General features: G+C 43.6%; 1 protein-coding gene across 3 annotated transcripts in view; it reads left to right on the top strand.

Annotated features, from left to right (window-relative positions):
* The window catches only part of LOC144767681 (putative G-protein coupled receptor 33), a 204,287-nt gene that overhangs the window by 67,375 nt on the left and 116,925 nt on the right, over positions 1-19,987 (top strand). The window lies entirely within an intron of this gene.

The raw sequence follows: 19,987 nt of genomic DNA, 5'->3' as shown, positions 1-19,987 counted from the left end.
ATTTTTTTTGAAACCGTACAATCCAGTAAATCTTTCGAATTTTACACCATTCAATAAGATTGATTCAATGTTAGGTAATGTACAAAAGAATATAAGGGATCCAAGAGTAGCAATATCTCCTAGATGCTCAAGCAGACCAGCTGAGACATGGCCTACGCGTTTCAAATCCCCGTCTATTTGTGAGGGATTCTCATCAGGGCCTCAAACACTGCAATGTGGAGAGAGAAAAAAACATGGAAAAGAGTTTTCAGAAGAGAGAATTAAAAGAAATACAATTAGTGGATCTCTGCCGTGAAACGGGCAGTTTGTTGAAAAAACACATCAAGAGTCTCGCTTGTATGCAAAACACCTGTCATAGGCTGAGGCTCCAATTTAATTGTAACTCTATGGGAATCGCCTGTTCTAATGATAACCCTACTAGGGACAAGATGTATTCAAGAACACGGTAGATTTAAAGAACATCTATCCTAGATTTGGCGTCCTGGGGATTGTCACTGCTCCTTAATTGACACTGCACTTTACTAAATACTTACCAACAAGATAACGGTGATCTGGTCACAAGGGGGTAAGTCTTGGATGGTGAGAACGGGCTTCTCTCAGATAACGTGCCTGAAAATAAAGGAATTGCGATGTTTAACTTGACTGTGGCATCAAGTATGGGTTGGAAACGATTTTGCGTAGGAAATCAAGGCAGGGTCCTACCACTACGAGAGGATATGTTGATGTTAGTGGCTAGAAGAAATAGGCTGGCGGCGTGCTTTAAGGTGAAGAAGATGAGTTTGTCTCTTCAGCCAAGAGGTCCAGGAGGCATCGACGATGATCAGGAGATGGATGCGAGCTGTCCCACAATGGATCTATTTGACTGTGATGTCGGTATCCGGATTGGACCCAAAAAGCCTTGGCAACTGCAACCCACGCAGGATGTCAAGATTGGCTCTGTTGCAGACCAGCAAGGTCTGTGGCGCTTCTCCTTTGAAGGGAAGCGGGAGCAAGCCTGGAGCAACCAGGAAAGCAGTTTAGTTCAAAAGAAAAGCCTTCAGGGGGCTCACTAGCCAATGGTGCTCGGGTCTGGGGCTTCTCGTACCCCAATGCAAAACTGCGAGGGTACCTTGGTAGTAGAGCTGTTAGCAAAATGCAGGATGTCCAGGGTGTCCGGTCCAACGTCTCTCGTGTCCGCCCCGGGCCTCAGCTTTGCTGTGGATCGGAGTTGGAGAAGTCCGGAAGTCCAGTTCCTGTGTCGCTGAGTCTTCGGGTTCCAGAGGGAGCGTCGACAAAGCAGACTGGCAAGTTACTGATGGTGCATGTGTGCACAGGGTTGTCACTACTTCACCACAAGGGAGATGTCCTCAGTCGTCCAGTCGGAATAGAACATCAAGGTCCAAGAGTTCTGTATCAGAGTTTAATTCCAGGATAATCTAAAGTCCTGGGGTCACAGGTCCTATACTTATAGTCAGCTAAGGGGCTGGATTACCTGCCTAGGTCCCTCCTATGGGTGGACCGGAGAAGAGGGTGGTTACACCCTTTCCCTTTGTCCAGTTTTGGGCCAGAGCTGGGGCTAAAGTGCCCCAGCAACTGGTTTGAACCGGGCTATGCATGGAGCACCTTGTGTGCCCCAGGCAATGTCTAGATGCATTCACTGAATGCAGCCCTCCCTGCCCCAATACACAAAACCCCTGTCTGGGGAGGTGCCGGCACCTCCCTTGATAGGAAACCACTTTTCCTCTGGTCGCCTGCAGCACTTCTTTGCAGATCTCCATATAAAAAGACGACGAAACCCCACACCAAAAGGCACCTATGCACACGGCTTCCCTGGGTGAGGTAACACGAGTACTCCAGTGCTCCCGTGGGTCTTGACTCTCGAAATGTCTTAATCTAAAGGGGTTTTGTCGTAGTCCAACCGGAAGTGCCCTTAAACAGTAACTTTGTAACTTCTTTGTTTCCCATTATAAGTCCATGGTAACTCACGACTGTGTTTAGACACTGCACACGTCTCCCGTGGGCCACCTACTTCCTAACATTTGGTTGTTTAGTGTAGTCCCAGCGATTCTACAGGCCCTAGACCTGCTGTCTAACTCTCACGTGGTTCTTATGCCACTTCCTTAGTATATGGTTTGCGAGGCCTCTAGGGCATAACTGTATTTGTGCAACTTATCGTATGCTAATTGAGTAACTTGTGATGTACTTTGACCTCTGACTTCATAAAGAGTGCTGAGGGGTTGTGTTAGAAATAACTACATATATATTTGATATATACCTTGTGTGGTGTCCTTTCATTTGGTATTCAAGGGATTATAATTGGTAAAATAGCTTGCTTCACATGCTCTCTGAAGTCTTAAGCTAAGACTACTGGTCCATGCTACCACTAGGATAGCTTGTCTATAAGGTTCACTTTACAACCACCATCAATAAGGGTCGATTAGACTGGTACAAGGTGCCCACTAGAATAGTGAACATCATATGCCAGGCTAACTTCTCACACACTGCACCTCCCCAGCTCCTGTCACCCAAAGCCAGACAGTCAATACACGTCCTAGAAGAGGCACACTGGATGGCTAAGCAAGAAAATACCTACTTTCTAAAAGTGGTATTCTCAAACCCATAATGTTAAAATCACCCTCCCTAAAGGTGCATTTTAACATTCTGAGTTTAGGCATACTAAACTTTATTTTCATACCATGTTCCCAGGGGTAGTTAAGCTTAAAGGATGTTATAAACAAACTCTCTCTTCTATCCTATGGGAACAGGTAGCTTTGCAGTAGTGAAAAATTAATTTGGCAGTATTTGACTATCAGGACATGGCACACACATCAGGGCATGTCCTACCTGTCACATACACCGCACCCTGCGTACAGAGGTACCTTGAGCCTACCCTAGGTGAGACTAACATGTAAGAAAAGGGAACATTAGGGCCTGGCAAGTGGGTGCACTTGCCAAGCTAACATGGCAGTACTAGTCTGTCCACAGGTACTGCAATGGCAGGCCTGAGTTACATTTGCATACTGCTTATGTGGATGGCACAACCAGTGCTGCAGGCCTCCTAGCAGCATTTGTTGTACAGGCTCTGGGCACATACAGTGGACTGTACTAGGGACAGACTAGTAAATCATATAGGCTAATTATGGAAATACCAACCCCTAACAACAATTCACAAAGGGAGCACTCTGGCACTGAACAGCAGTGGCAAAGTCCCCAAACCATCTAGACCAGCAAAATGAAGTCCAACACAGTCAAAACACAGGAGGCAATATCAAAAATACAGGGGAAACCACACCAATGATGCCAGATCTAACAATGCTCCATGACCTACCTTTTACCTGGGCTGCTGACTGTACTTGCAGGCAATATGATGTCACAGCTCAATTGTAATATTGAAAGGGGCAGGTAAAGAAATTGGGCTATTAGTTGAGAGGTTAGTTATGCACCTCAAGAAATAATCGCAATCTGTGTTCTGGTGAATCACTACAGTTACTAAACTAACCTGGACTCCACCCTTTGGTAGCTATGGCACAGAACAGACAGGTTTAAGTTAGAGGCAATGTGCAAAGTATTTATAAAGTACTAAACAGTAAAAAGCTTAAATTCTTAATAATATAAATACCAAACTGAATTATAAACATAGAATACATTTCACACATAAAATTACACAATTGACAACTATCTAATGAGGGGAATTAGAGATATGATTTTAGATTTTGAAGTAGAAAAAGCACCAAGAAACACAATTTGCCAATGACAGTCAATGACCATGGTAGAACAAGATCTAGGTATAATTTGAAGGTGACCGCAACAGAGGACTGGTCTGATACACGTACCAGGTCATCCTGGTCAAAGTCTTTACATGCTGATGTTATTCCTTTAAGTCCCACCACCCACCAAAGTACACTTCTAAAACCCCTCGGGACCTCAGGGGAGGCACTTAGAAATTCACAGGGTGAGAGGCAGAGGCCCACAAGAGGTTCCAGTTTATGTTCATTTGCCGATGGTAAGCTGGGTAGGCACAGGAAACGGCCTCTTGTGGCTAGTTGTGGCCATGTAGCTGAATCAAGAGGTCAGCCATATGACCCTTGGAGTCCACTTCTCTGACCTGTGTACCAGAAGGAAAACAGTGTGAGTCTTCTTTGCTCTTCTTAGGTCACAGACAGCAGGTTCAGTCCTCATTCTATAGGCCCACAAGTATTCTAAAGTGGGTACCTGGACATGCCACATTTATGGCTGGCATGACCTAGTGGCTGGCAATTTCCCCTGGAAAACCCCTAACCAATGATGTAAAGGTTCCTGGGTCTCACTTTACCCACTTTGTGCATTTTGGAGATGGGGAAAGCCTTTGGCCATGCTGATCTGGATTCTGAGGGCTAGTGGTGCGCATGGGGAGTGTTCTATGGTAATCCTTGTGTCCTCCCAAATCTAGCACTAAAATCCAATTTGAGGCAGCCATTGTACACCCCAATAAAACCAGAGACAGAAGACTGATATACCAAAATTATAGTTATCAGCAAACAAACTGGATGCAAAAGGATTGTTTTGGCATCCTCTTTCCTTCATTTGAAGTTGACTCCAAGTGTTGCATGAAGAATGCCAGAAGTCTTTTCACGCAATTTTGACATTCCAGGAGGGCTGCTGTGATTGAAGCCTACTTGGCTAGTGAGAAAAGGGAAGGGGCCGGCCTGGGTGTTAGCTAGAACTGCTGGTGACAGGGTAGGCCTCTTTGAAGTTAATCACATTTCTGGGCCCAGCCACAGATTAAGGTCCGAACAACACCTGACTAGAAAATAAGACTTTATCTCAATGCTGGTAGCCCGTTCACATCTCATCATGTGGTTTTAAAAATAGTAATTAATGACTGGCAGAAGTAGAAGATATAAATGCAGTTTAGCATCTGGGAATTTTAGACAGGGAAAAGGTAGATTTCATAAAGTTACTTTTCCTTAATATTTAGTAAATATCTGACTTCACCATTGAATTGGGTTTTTAAGAGCTAGTAAAAATAGTTGTTTAATTATGTCTTTTAACTGGTCTCATTCCCAATATGCAGTATTGTTGTTTGATTTTGGAACAGGCAGCCTTGCTTCAGTGAAAATAGCTTTCAGTGCCTTTTCTCTCCAAGTACATGTGTAACATTAAACGTTTACATACCCTACTTTCAAATACCATGCACTGTGCAATATGGGCAATAGGGCCAACTTTGGGGGGGAGCTATAAATATTTAAAAGGTAGGTTTAGGCCCATAAAATGTTTTTTGACTGGCCAAATTAGCATTTTAAAACTGCCCAGCCACGCTTCAGAGGGTAGGCCTGCAGTCATGTTTACACTGTACCTGTAGTGGATGCCACAATGGGTGCTCAGTCCACTTGTGGCATTTAACTTACAGACCCAGGTACACATTGTAATATATAATAGGGACTCATCTGTAAGTACAATATGCCAGTTAGGATTATCTCAATTTTACCATGTTTAAAGGAGAATCACAAACACTTTATTACTGGTTAGCAAGGGTAAAATTCACAGAGCTCCACCGGGAGCAGAAAATATTGTGTCCAGCAAAAGGCAAAAAATCCAAGGTGAAAATGCAGAAAACGCATATTTCCTAGAGTCCTACAGAGCAGTTATATCACTTTATTATGTCAAGTGACTAGAGACATCTCAACTGGACTGTAATAAGAAAAGGCAAACATATCATTTCATTATTATAGGTGACTGGAGACATCTCAATTTGACTGTAACAAGTAATTCAGAGATAGGCTTTCATACATGATTTGCAAGCTCCCATACATTTTAGCTTTAATATCAGATTTCTGAGCATGTTATAGCTTAATGGTTGCTGATCGACACTCCACTGCCTCTGGTTTTATTCTTCAAAAGCATCGAGTGATTTTGCAGAAGAAGGTAGATGAGCAGTCAGTTAAATGTCAGAAATGTCAGTTAAAATCCGGATATCTGTCTCCCTCTATTATTGAGCATTACCTTATTTAATTAAATCGTGAAACTCAAGCAAGTGTTTAGCATCAGGAGCGTGGCTTTTACTCAAAGTGTTTTCGACTTGCTCAGGTAAATCTGTGGCTTGCTATTGTTTCAGTGCCCATGGTAATATGAGCTCCAATCAGCTGTCTCAGAGTTTGACATATGCCTCTAAAATATGGACTAATCTGGTGTGGTGATTCTCCCGACTAATCCACCTACTCAAAGAGTCTGTGTGTGACCCCATGGTCCACTCAGCCTTTCATCGTTCTGAAGTTAATAATATAAGCACCAATGAGCTGTGTAACAATAAATGTCTGCTGCTCAGTTCCAAGGTGCCCAAAGGCTGACAGGAGTTCTAAATTAGGCAAACAGTGCCGGCATATGGCAGGCTGTCATAAGTACCTTATCTCTCTGGCTGCATATATTAATAAAGAGGATGGGTGCAAGCAGCCCCTTTCCCTGAGCCAATGGTATCCTCAGGAACAACATGTCCTGATGCTGAATTTGTTAAAAAAGGGGATTGCAGCAGCGCAGCCCCACTCCCCTAGCTTACCTAAGCCCCAGGGACCCCAATCCCCCAGGGCTGAAATTTTAAAAAAAATGTGAAAAAAGGGGGAGGATCTCTTTATCCATGACCCTTTAAAGGCTCCAGGGACCCCATCCACTGGGCTGGCTCACTTACTGTGTTAACTCCTCTATCCTTTCTTTTACTCATCCCAAACCGTATAAACTGGTAAGTGATCATCAGTGATGTCAACAATTTTGTTATGGAACATGTCATGAGTGATGTAATATGTGAGGTCTTCAGCAATGCATGGAGGGGGCACACGTTATAGCTTAGCTATAGCTATGAATGTCTGTGTTTTTTCAAAGTTTAGATCATTAATGTTGTCAATGACATATCTCATTTCCCACTCAAATGACACAAAGACTTGTTTAATTTGTTTACCTGCAGCGCACAAAAATGATTGCTGCTAGAAGAGCTTTTGTGGAATACTTTTGTGTCAATTGCAGCTCTGTATAAGCTTTTACATGCATGCTTGCCCTGACACAGCATCTTACCCTGAGGAAGCCTTTAACCAGGCGAATTGCATTGGCTGCACTTATGTGTATTCAGTGAAGGAGAAATTGAATAAAGATACACAGAATCAACTAAAGGATTTTCCTGTTTAATTTTCTCTTGGTGTTCTATGTACATATATTTGTACTTTTTTTGTTGCATCTCAATTGTGTTCTAACGTGTTAAATTAATGGCCATTTGGCAGCTGGTCATCAGAGGTGGGTAATACTTTTTTACAATTTAAATGATATCAGCACTTCTGGTAGAGCAGTAAACGGGTCCTGTAGTTGACAATATTTGTTCAAGATACAATACCTATAGGTAAATCCTGGAATGCTTTACACTCACATCTTGTGGTGGGAAGAGTGATGTGTGAGGTTTGCAGCAAAACATCCTCTTGAGAGGTGTTCTGTGTTGGACCTTGCCTGTGCTAGTATCCCTGTTGGCTCTCGTTATTAGTTAAATAATGCTTAGAGCAGGCGTAGATGTTGCTATATGTCTCTTAACCCAGCTTTGAGATATTCTCTTTCAAACTACAAAGTTGTCAAACAGATACAAATTCTATGATGCCTACATTCTTATGCTGTTACCATATAAATACATCAGTATGAATACAAACAAGCACTGGCAAAGTCCATATGTCTGGACTGTAACTTAAAGCGCCTCTTTATTCATTGAGGACGTTAGGCACTTAGGGCCTGATTTGGATATTGGTGAATCTAGTCCCACCATCGCTTTTTTGATGGTTTTACCGTCTGCCTATTTGGTGGTACCCCCACTCTATTTAGATGTTGGTGGGTCCATGGATGAAAGATCGTCTGAGTGCTGCTGACTTTGCCAGATTCTTTCTCCTGCATTGACCATGACTCTATTCAACTCCGTTGTTGCCAAGATTTAAGGAGAGCTTCTTTTACATTTGTCTTAATGTGAATCGTGTTTTGACAATTGCTTTAACATTGTGTATTTTTACATTGCTCTTACACAGTTGCAGATGATCCCGCACAGCAGTAGTGGGGCAGGGAGGAGGGAAAAGGGGAGGGAAGAAAAATACATTTAAAAAGTTCATTTACCTCTCTGCCTTACCTCTCTGTCGGCTGGACGGCCGCCGCCTTTCTTCCATTCTCTCCATCTTCTTCCTGGCTTTGTTTCAAACAGGAAGAAGGATAGGCCCCCCATAGCCAATCACCAGGCTGTAATGGAGTGTTGTGATTGGTCTGTGTGCCATGGTTTGGTGCTCAGATGGGAAATGGGAGCCTGGGCATGTTCTACACCCAGGCTGTAATGCAGCCTGGGTGCAGAACAGGTAAAGTGCACATAAATGTTTGGCCGGCCCAAGAGGGCCGACCAAACATTTATGCACACTTAGGAGAGTACCACCACTCCTGCCCCATGGAGACCACCGCCCCTAACAAATAAACTGCTCCAGCACAGAAATAAAAAATAAAACTAACATCGCATTATTATCATTTTATTTTTATTTTTCTGCTGAAAGGCAGTGGGGCAATGCTCCTCTGCCTTAGCGGAGGAGCTGCCCCTGCTCTTACATGTAATTTATTTCTTATGTGTAATGCAGTAGTGTTCATTTTACAACTTCTCAAGGTAAAATTAACACACCTGTATTGACACTTACAGAAAAAAGATTTTGTGGTGCTTGTGCATTCAATAGTATTTGTGTTGTATGTGTGCTATGCAATATGTAAAAAAAAGGGGCCTAACATATTACCTACATATATTTTAGAAGCAATCACAGTATATATGTGTATTGATACATTAATAATTAGTACTTAACAGTCTCCATTCCACCAGGGAATCACTGTGTCAGCAAACAGCCACTAGGACAACACCAGCACAATGGAGACATCTAAATAGGCTTGATACAAGCCTGCCGACTTGACAGCGATGGAGTACTGTTAGCCATTAAGTAATAATAATAATAATAATCCACATTTGTATAGCGCACAATCACCTGTTAGGGTCTCTAGGCGCTGGGGGCCGTCGGGAACATTAAGCAAGCTATTGCCCAGAGTCGCATGGTGCTGGGCTAACCTGCCGCCGGAGCCGGGGATCGAACCCTGATCCCCAGATTCCAGCGTCAGTCGCCCTGGCCGCGGCGCCACACCTCTCAATGGGGTTGCCCTGTATCCATCAGAACCTGGGTATATAATTATAAAGTACAAGTGGTTTTGTCAGTGTCCGGAGTACTGTTAGTCAGTAGAGTGTTCTGTTTCGATTCAGATGTCCGTATATAGGTTTTCCTGAATCATGTCCTTATATAGGCACAATTCGCATTGCCCTTATTTAGGAATAGAATCCTAGTCCTTATTTAGGCATTAGCCATGCTATCCAAATACAGGCATAGTCACCTACATCCGTCCACCCCAACATCACAACGAGTTCTTAGAAACCACACCCTTAAGCTATTGGGACTTTCCCTAGCCTAGGATTTTTGATTTCTCCAAGAACTCATCTATTATGCATGAACTACTATTCCTTAAGGGTTCATTCATGACGTCTTTCTCTGCTCAACTTTACGTCAATGCTTTCATTCCTAAGCACCTAGGTATAAATATACCTTCCCTTACCATGGCAAACCACGGCTCAGTTGCACAGCTCGATAGGGCTCACCACATCAAATGTGGAAAGAATTTGAGTTCCCGCCTGACGCACTGACAAGACGATGTCATCCCTGCTCGCACAGAATCCAGCTTCCAGTGTTCTGACTCCCTCTGCGGAATGTTAGACTTTGAGATCCGGAAAGAGATTCCCACCTCTCTCATTCTAAGGTATGGAGCTGACTAGAACCTAGAGGGAGTACTGGCACATACAAACTATAGCTTTCCATACTATAGAATACAGCACCTACTTCTTACCTTGTACTACACTTTAGGTTAGGTACACTTGGGTAGAACTATTTAGAAGCATCAGATGAGTAGCCACATTTTATCCCGTGTTATTTATGTATATGAATGTGTCATAGCTAAAAGACAATGCTCTTGCAGTTTTATTTCTTCTTACTGCTTACGCTTTACGTATTATATCTCGCATACTGTCTTGCGATTGTAACAGGTCATATCTCTTACACGAGAAACAAGACTGTTCAATAAACCCTTTTATTGAAATGCCCGCCTATCTATTTCTGTGTAACTCTGAACAAACTAAACATGAATGATTGACTACTGGACATGCATGATTGACTGAGTGAAACTGTTATATATTGTTTCCACAATTCTGAGACATGTTCCGATTCTAAAGGAAACAAAGTTGTCATGTTTTGCGGTTGCCAGAAACTACTCCTTTCTTGTTTAGTGAAAGAGTTGCTAGTGGCCACTGAGTTAGCTGGTACACAAAGTATTTACGTTTAATGTACTCGATAGATGCATACTGACCTCAGTCCTATGCCAAAACTATAGTGTATATTATTCCAATGCGCAGAGCCTATAAGAGAAATAGGAACTACACTACATGGCGTCCAACTGTTTGGTAAGGCACTAATTTAACGCTAGATACTGAAGTAACTCAGTCGTGCTTTTCTCAGAGACCCCTACTCGTAATACTCCATCAGACGTCTGGAGTGGGTAGGGTTAATATTTGCCATAGCTGAGTAGGACGTAAATCCTATGTATTAGCTGTTGGGTTTGTTCAACGTTGAAGGATTCAGTGTTGCAAAATATTGTGCACCTTATCTTTGTTTACTTGAAACTTGTTATACATTTTTCAAAAAACAATGTCTACTAACGGGGGCACTGACACCAAGCATGGTGGAGCTGCGGCTGAACCAGTCGTAACAGCTTTTAATCATACAGGTTTAAATGAAACCGATGAGGATGTTGTAAACATCCCTCCAAATTTAAGGAGAGCCATCACTCTAAAACGTATAAATTAGGTGGTAGAGCAGTTTTCGTGATAGAGGCATATGAATCTTTTCAGACAGAGGTATTCTATTCATGGATAGTATTAACAGAATCAAATCCAGTAACAAAAGTGTTTCACTTCTTCAAAGAAGATGAACCACCTGAGGAATATATTCCTTTCGAGGATGCTGAAATTCCACTGACATACCAAGAGCATAATCTCTGGTTTAAAGGCCCCCTACAACATTACAATCTCATTACCAGGCTCGGTCCACTAGGTAGACCAGGAGCAACATGGCTGATTTTAGGCGGCTACACACCTCATCCTGACATTGAAACAATGTCAGACGAGGAATTACTTACTCAACTCAAAGAGTTAATACAATTTTAGAGACAGGTAGTCCAATATGTCATGCAGACTTTCACAGTCCAACCACCATGAACAATTCCAAATCAAACCCCTCACTAGGGGAATACACTAAAAATTACTCCACAGACTTTAAATGCAGTCATGTGTAAAATGCCCACAAAACGTGAACAAATTCCATTCTGGATGGCTCAAAAAATGACTCAAATCGAATCAGTATTTCCTAATACTAGTCTTTATGAGAAACACAGAAACCTAACAATCTGTTTACCAATGGGGATCACACCACATCTAGAAGACTGCACCACTTGGGGCACAGTCTTTGCTGATATCTATACTAAAACACATGGTGTTCCGTCTATTGCGGTAATACCTGATATCCTAAAACAAAGTAAAAATGAATATGGGGCAGATCCTGCTCTGAAATTAGGTATGAAATTACTGAAATACTTCGAACAGGTTTCAACCATAATATTATCCAATATTAAAGGGGAGGCAGCATCAGTGGCGACCCGCCAACGCTTAAGGGAATTTGATGTAACAGAACAGCAACAAGATCTACCCAGAATATTAGAAAAATCCTATCAAGAATTAGGCAGAGACAGTTTGGGGGGAAAACCAGTTAAACCACAACTGTCTGAAGGGCCTGAGAAGGACTCTACTAAACAAAATCCTACATCTTCTAAAAAGAAGTGGGAAAATAACAAACAACATTCAAAAGAGGAACGTTCTCAATCCCGTGGTAGGTCTCTTCAAAAGGAGCCCTCTGAAAGGAGGTATAACCTCAGGAATAGGGATCATTTGAAAAAATCTGATAGGTATCCGGATATTAATGCACATTCCTCACATACCTTTCAGACATCGTCTGAGACATCCAAAAGAAGAGGACGGTCATATCACAAGGAAGAACCGGTGAAGTCCAAAGACGATCAACACGTTCAGAACAACAATCCAAAACCTCAATTCACCAAGAAGAAGGTAGCAGGTCTAAAGATCAGACATGCCGAGAATTCTGAGAACATAACTCAAGAACGTTGAATGGGCTCAGAAAATGCTGGATAGTGCAGCAGAAGTAACTATAGCTCGCCAGAACCTGAAGGAACTTCTGGAGATAGTCGACTTGAATGAGTATATTACAGTTCAGACTGTAGACACCAGAGTTAGCTCTCCACAAAAGTTATATTAAATACAACTCCGGATGAAGGGAGACATACCAAGAACAGTGAAAGCACTCTTTTGGGGAAAACTTCCAACTGGTTACGGTATAGAAGTAGCCTGCCCAGTACAGATACCATTGTTAGACCGCATTAGACGATCTACGAGCAGGCGTCCTTTTGGACAAATGCAATCCCACAAACTCTAAGTCAAGGTTCCTATGGATGTGGCCTCAGCACTCGGCTGATGCTTGAACTGTTATAAAAGATTTGTGAGTCTTTATCGGTACATACGCAATTGACACACTACATTCTGACCAGAGCCCTGCGATTACCTCTCAGGCTTACAAAAAAGACATGGCCAGTTTGGGCGTAGCATTGCGTTACTCCTCTCCATTCCATCCTGAGGGAAATTCCGTTGTGGAAAGGAAAAATAGGGACATAAAGCAGTCTATAACAGCTAGAGTATTAGGTTCGGGTGATGGGTGGGTCAAACATGTTTATGGGGTCCAATGTTCATTAAACAATTTGCCAAGAAGTTCTCTAGAGGGGGTCACTCCGTATGAGGTCCTATTTGGGACAAGAATGTGGGTACCAGATCTCAAATATAAAAGCACAGTGGTGCAAAATAAAACGTTTGATATCAAATATCGTTTGGCTCTTTTACAGGCCTTAAATGAACTTAGATCGAAACAAAGCAACGTGTTTCTGAAGCCAACCACCACTGGGGAAAAAAACAGACAGCCCAGCAAGGCCTGTCTGGATCCCAAAGCTTGAGGATCTAGTCAGAGAGAAGATTGCGGACAAGAAGGAATTTGGGCCTTCTTACAGACAACCAGTACCTGTCCTCGCCATCCACGGAACAAGAACAGTACTTCTGCTGCCACTTGCTGGAAAAAAGGAGAAACGATTTGTGTCCTACGACCTGATCAATCCACACTATGTGGCCAATACTATGCAGAAGGCCTTGCAGACTCCAACCAAATAGCAGACGCACTCCTCTAGCTACTATCCAAGAGGTTCAAACTGAAAGACTCCTCACCATCCAGAATTCATCAGTAAGAAATGAAGGACTAAGCAACAATGCTGGGAACTAATTCCTCTTGAAACCCAAATAACTGTTCGTCCAGAAACACCTATCTACACCAACCTAACACATGATCAACTGGTGCCTGTGATTTTAACATGTCCAGATGCAATTCCAACCATTGACAGAACTGCCGCTGGCTATTTCATTAACTTTTATTTGTATTCTGAGGATCCAAGCGAACCTGAAACGACGCCAGCAAAAAGAACTTTCAAAGAAACTTTCCTGAAAAAGACTTCACCTTGGATTGAACTATGGATTATTTCTGGAATATTCTTCTTTCTGCTTTGGCTAGCTTTAGTAATGACTCTTAGCGTGCTGATGAATGGAAGATATATTCACTTGCTTGGACACTGAAAGTAAAAATGTGAACTTACTTTTTAAACCACACAAATCATCCCTTCGTGAAGCAAGAGACTTGTCATCAGTGAACAACACAGCCGTTCTTATACAAGATGGTATAGTTTGGGACAAAACAGATTATGATATATTCGATCCATCGGAACTTTTGAAGATTGCACACAAATTTAATTAAGTGACTTTGGGCCCGATGTAGGTTGCTAAATACCGTTCGGTAACGGTGAAATTCGGTAAAATTCATCGTTAGCGACCGGTATTCAGCCAATTGCAATTTTTGTAATACCAAATGGATTCGGTAATAAGGAATCGGTAAAATAAGGAAAAACAGTTACTGATTCCTTATTACCGAATCGGAGATACCGAAAACCCCAAATACCGATTCGGTAAATAAGAATCGGTAAAAGAGATGTACCAAAAATCGGTAATACCGAATTTCATGAAATTCGGTATTTAAGAGTCTGTAATTTCCAGTGACTCACAGCAGGTGGTAATCATGTGCACAGCATTTAAACAGCCCCAAAATAAAACAGTCTCAACACAAGGGCAGCCCTCTACGTTCTTGCAAGGCGGCTACGACTACAGGCAGCAGGAATGAGGATCTGGAGAAGGGAGGAGCGCATATACAGACAGCGCATCACACTGTTTCAACTCACTGAGGCAGAAATTCATGAAAGGTAAAGTCTACCCCCCCCAAACTTTCCTGGACCTGATACAGGACCTGCACCCACTCCTGGGGCATCCTACACCAAGGGCGCACGCTATACCACCACATGTCCAGGTGCTCTGTAGCCTCCAACTATGAGCATCAGGAAGTTACCAGGGGGTGATAGCCGCGGCAGGTTGTGTGTTGCAGAGCTGCCTGTCTCGTTTCCTTAACAATTTCCTGGATGCCATGATGCAAAGGATGCATCACTACATACGCTTCCCCACAACACAGGCCGAACTGCAGAAAAAAAACAACAGACATCTACCAAAAGGCACAGTTCCCGCATGTTATAGGGTGCATTGATGGGATACACATACCTATTTGCCCACCTGCAGCCAACGAGTACATCTACTGTAACAGAAAATCCACCCACTCCATCAACGTGCAGGTCATCTACGATGCGGCCAACATCATCACCGACATTGTGGCAACATTTCTTGGGAGCACCCATGACTCCTACATATTTCGCAACAGTGGGATATACACACCTTTGGCTGGGGGAGAATTTGGAGAAGGATACCTGCTAGGTAAATCACTGTGACACACCCTGATATATACTGCTGATGAATGTGTTGGTGTTTGTTATTAATGGCACTTTCTTTCTCACCTAGGTGATAGCGCATATGCCGTTTGGGCATTCATCCGCACTCCTTACCCATCAACCCCAAGTGAGAGACGATATAATGCTGGGCACAAATCAACATTCAACGTGGTGGAGTGGTCGTTTGGACTGTTGAAGAGAAGGTTCCGCTGCCTCCACAAAAGCAGCGGCACCCGTCCGTACCGACCATTCATCTGCTGCAAGATCATCGCTACATGTGCTATGCTGCATAACCTGGCAACTAAGAAAGGGACAGCAGTCGATTTGACTGACTGATGACGATGACTGTCCACAGCCAGAGCCCAGCGCAGCAGGAGCGGCACCAGCACCAGATGGGAGACAAAGACCGGCTGAGATTACACTGAACTATTTCTAGGTAAGTAAGGAGACACAGCCAGTAATTGTGTGTAAGTGACATAGTTTAATAGCATGTCACTATGCCACATCATGAAGGGCTTAACATAGTCCCAATTCCAAACAGCCTACAATGCAGTCATGGGTTAATTCATCCATGTATCAAAAACAAGTGTGCCTGGCATTACCTCCTGCGCCCGCACACAACATTGCTGCTTCCTCTGTGCACACTGTCCTCACTGGCAATCTGTCCTGTGCCACCACTTTGCCGTCCGCTGCACCACCTGGACTCTGTAACAGGGGGCGTTTCACTACTGCGGCTATTTGTCTCCTCATTGTCCGCCACATCACCTGCACCAGTATTGGCAGTCTGATTATTTTGTAGCACTTCAAGTGCAGTGGCCACTGTCCCCAGCCCCCTTGCCACATCCCGGTTGCAGTGTGCCATCTCCTCCTGCATGGCCACCGAGCACCTGCAGAGCAGAGAAGTGGCAGTGGAGAGGCGGTTCTCCGCCTTGGTGTAGTTCTCCATTTTCTGCCTCTCCCAACGCCTTGCCATTCTGTCATTGTCCATCTTGCTGCACAGGAGCCTCACTGAGTCATACATGTCCCTCATGCCCTCAGCCATGTCACTCATTCCCTCAGCCAGTGTTGTGTTCATTGTGCAGATGCCCTTCTCTATGCACTGCAAGTGTACTGTCATGTGCCCCATCTGCCGCTGAACTGATGTGATTACCTTTCCTTGCAGGTGCTGCACCTTCAACATGTTCACCTCCAGACCTGCATAGACACTGATCCTCGCCCTGCAAAGGTGGGCTGTGTGCCCTAGCCCTGCGGCGTCTGGCACCTGTGTGTGGTCGCTTTGTGGGGGACTGTGTACCAGCATTTTTGCCATCGTCTGGCACCGTTGGCTGTTCTTCCCCACTACAGTCCTTATCGGGCAACTCCATCTGTTGGAGGCTGACAACTGCATGCCTCCTGGGTCTTCGAGATGATGGCATTGGTGACGCTGGTGGTGATGCCGGTCGTGATGCTAGTGTTGATGCCGGTGGTGGTGGTGTTGATGGTGGTGGTGTTTATGGTGGTGTTGACGGTGGTGGTGTAGTGGTGTGGCCCACAGGCGCAATGACATCCTCCTCCTCCGCTCTGTCTCTCTGGGGTGCCTTTCCTGCCATGCCTGGCGAAGCCCTGCGCAATGTCTCGCCTGTGGAGACAGATTGAAAATTAGTTCACTTGTCTGGCAGCATTTGCATACAAATAAATGTCATGTCTGCCAATAAATCTGACTGTCCTCTGCTTGCTTATCGCTGATGTGCGTCACATGCCTTTGGGTTCAGTGGGCTGACTGTTATGATAGGTGTTAAACTGACTATACATCTCCCATAATGCATTGATGGTGTTTAGTAAAACCTGTACTGGAGTTGGATTCATACTGCCTCATTGGGGAATGGGGTTAGGGAGTGGGGGCGCAGCTTGGTGTCCATGCATCTTACATTGTTTGGTTGCAGCTCGGCTGAGCTGTCTGCATCTCCGATGCCGCTGAAACTCTCAGGCAAAATGGTGGATTCCACAAGCAGTTCCAGGGCAGTCGGTGCAGGTGCTCTATTTTTTCCTCCACCTGTCAGGTTTGCTTGCTTTTTCCTTTCAGACATCCTCTTCTTCGCCATACTCCTGAGGTCATACCACCTCTTTTTTAGGTCGTCCATGTCACGGTGGGTCACACCTATGGAATTAATGAGGTCCTGGATTCCAAACCATATTTTTCTTTTTTGTGACTCGGGCACTTGTAGTGATTTTTTACCAAATAGCTTCGTGTGTTCCATTGCCACCTCCTCAATTAAGATCTCTAGCTCCCTCTCACTAAATTGAATTTTTCTTTTCCTTTTTGCACCATCAGTTTCCCTGTCCTGGCTGTCCATTCTGGTGTTTGATGTCAGGTAGTAAAGTTGCTCCTGTTTCTTTCCCTGCTGCCTGCCTCTCCAACAGCTTCTGGTTCAGTGCAGTTGCTTGGGTGTGGCCACTTCCTTGTTGGGAGTAAATAGGATGCACAGGATTGGCTGATTCCTCAATTGCAGGAATTTTGAATTACCGATTCGTCATTTACCGATTCGGTAATACCGATCGGTATTAAGGATTCAGTATTTTTTTTTCCGAATTTTACAGATTCGGTAAAAATTACTGAATTTCTACCTACATAGGAAATTCCGGTTTCTAAATACTGAATCGGAAAAATTCGGTATTAAGAAATCAGTAGTTCACATTTACCTACATCTGGCCCCAGATTACCTCTAGTACCTATTCTGATGAGTGGGACTTCGATACAGTTAATAAAATGATGTCTGATCTAGAAAAATCTGCTGCATTCTCTAATCATGAATACTTTGACGGTTCAGCAGACTATGAACAGCTTTATTATTATAACCACTATGGTCATCATTTCGTGCATAAATCAGCAACACCTAGAAATTTATTTATGTATAACCAATGGGAACATTGTCCTACACCAAAAAAGGGGTAGTTCAAAAACGTTTGTAAATAAGTTTCCATATTTTTCAGGGTACAATAAATCCAATACAGAAATGTTTTTCTTTAAAAATGGGAACAAAACAGGAACGAAAAATATGTTGCCCAATACAAAACAGATTTATTCTGCAGCCTTTATTGCCCAACTGTCTAGACAGGGTTTCGACTTTTGGAAAAACACAATTGACACAAAATCTGTCTGGTGTGCAAACGATTGACAAGTGCAGGGGATAGAAGCTTAGTTTAGAGCCTGTATCATCCCACAGCAAAGAATGTTTTTGAAAGACACTGTCCAACAAACGTCTTGCCTTGGGTTTGTCATATAGATATGCTTTGCCAACCCGCTGTGTTAAGTAGCATGAGCTTATTAGGAGTTTAAACTCCATTTTACCTTTCTGCTGCTTCTGCACACGACACATAATTGTTACTTTAGCTTTGAGCCTATGTTTTGCTTCACATGAGAATAATATGTTGTTGCTCTGATATCAGCTTGGCTTGGTGAGCTGTGTCTGTACAGTAAGTGTTGAAGCCTTCAAGGATATCTCAACACAGTGGTTGTTGTGAGGTCTGATCTTCGCACGTTCCTAGACATAACATACATGCAGCTGCGGCCAAACTCTGGCTTTAGGCGCGTTTTATATTGCATTACACAGAGCACACACACACACACTTGATGGTGCTTCGCATGCAGAGAGCTGGTGGAAGATGATGTGATCCCTTACCACTAGGATCTGAGGTATGGGTCCGCCCTGCTAAAACCCAAAGAGACCTTCTTAGATATAATATAATATACTAGCAAGGGAGGGCGAGAATTAGGTGACTTTTAGCCTCCTTCCCTCTAGCATTTTAACATGCTTTCACCCTTTGTATTCCATGGACTAGTAACTATGCTGATTACTTTGTTTCTTATATTATGTTTGCTTGTATTAGCTAAGATACTGCGCTTGAGAACACTGCATTAGAAAATAAACATTTCAAATGTGCACGCGTCCTCATTTACTCCTTGTTCTGGATTGAAATGATTGTATAACGATAGAGAGTGTTCATGTGTTCCACGTTACCTGAGGTGTTCTAAGTCCATGTTCTGGTTTGTCTAAACATTGGGAGTTTGTAATAACCAATGAGACACTGTAGCTATTCTGGTAGGGGATTTGGGGTACTAAGGTGAGTTTTGGCACACCCTAATTCACTGAGGTTCCAAGTCTCTATGCACAGTTCTGTGTGAGAACGGAATCCCTGCGACAAGGCGCCCAACCGTTGGTGGTCTTATTACATGACACTTGAATAGTGCAATGTTCGGTCCTTAACCCCTTCACTATTGTTTCCGGTTAACGGTGGTGTCAGACAAACCTACCTATATTTGTATAGGTCTTTTCAAGCTTGAATCTTTCAAAACGGTTTCCTTGAATTACTACCCAGTTGTGCTACACAGTTTAATTTGCACCTCTTACTTTCTGTGTCACTATGGCCGCGGTGAACATTCCGCAACATAGTCGCATTGCGGTGCGCAATAATTTGCAGACTTATAATGTTCCCGTGGATGGCATGGCCGTGATAATGGTGGTGAGTGCAGAGGTGGCTTACCCTTACGAAATCTTTTACTCGTGGGTGACCTTCCCAGCTGTGAACGCAAATACTACTGTGTTCGACACGTACACTCCCACTGCTGTGCCACAGGAATATGCTCCGTATAAGGCACAGGAAGTTCCTATTGATGCTTGGCAGCACCGCGTTTGGTTTGATGGGCCCTACCCCACTCTTTGACAGCTCCGAGGTTAGGTCCTTTGTCCATTCCAGGCGCGACTTGGCCTGTTTTGGCTGGATTTACTCCTCATCCTCAACACGGGGCGTGTACCGTTGTTGAGTTAAGACGACTACATGTAGTCGCAATTAGCGTGATTAGGTCGTTAGTGCAATACATAACCCGTAATGTCCCGGGCGGGGCCCCAGGTGGTGCAGCGCTTCC

Source organism: Lissotriton helveticus, chromosome 7 (genome assembly GCF_964261635.1).
Source record: "Lissotriton helveticus chromosome 7, aLisHel1.1, whole genome shotgun sequence".
In the NCBI taxonomy this organism is placed as follows: Eukaryota; Metazoa; Chordata; class Amphibia; order Caudata; family Salamandridae; genus Lissotriton; species Lissotriton helveticus.
This window is presented reverse-complemented; position numbering and strand designations above follow the sequence as displayed.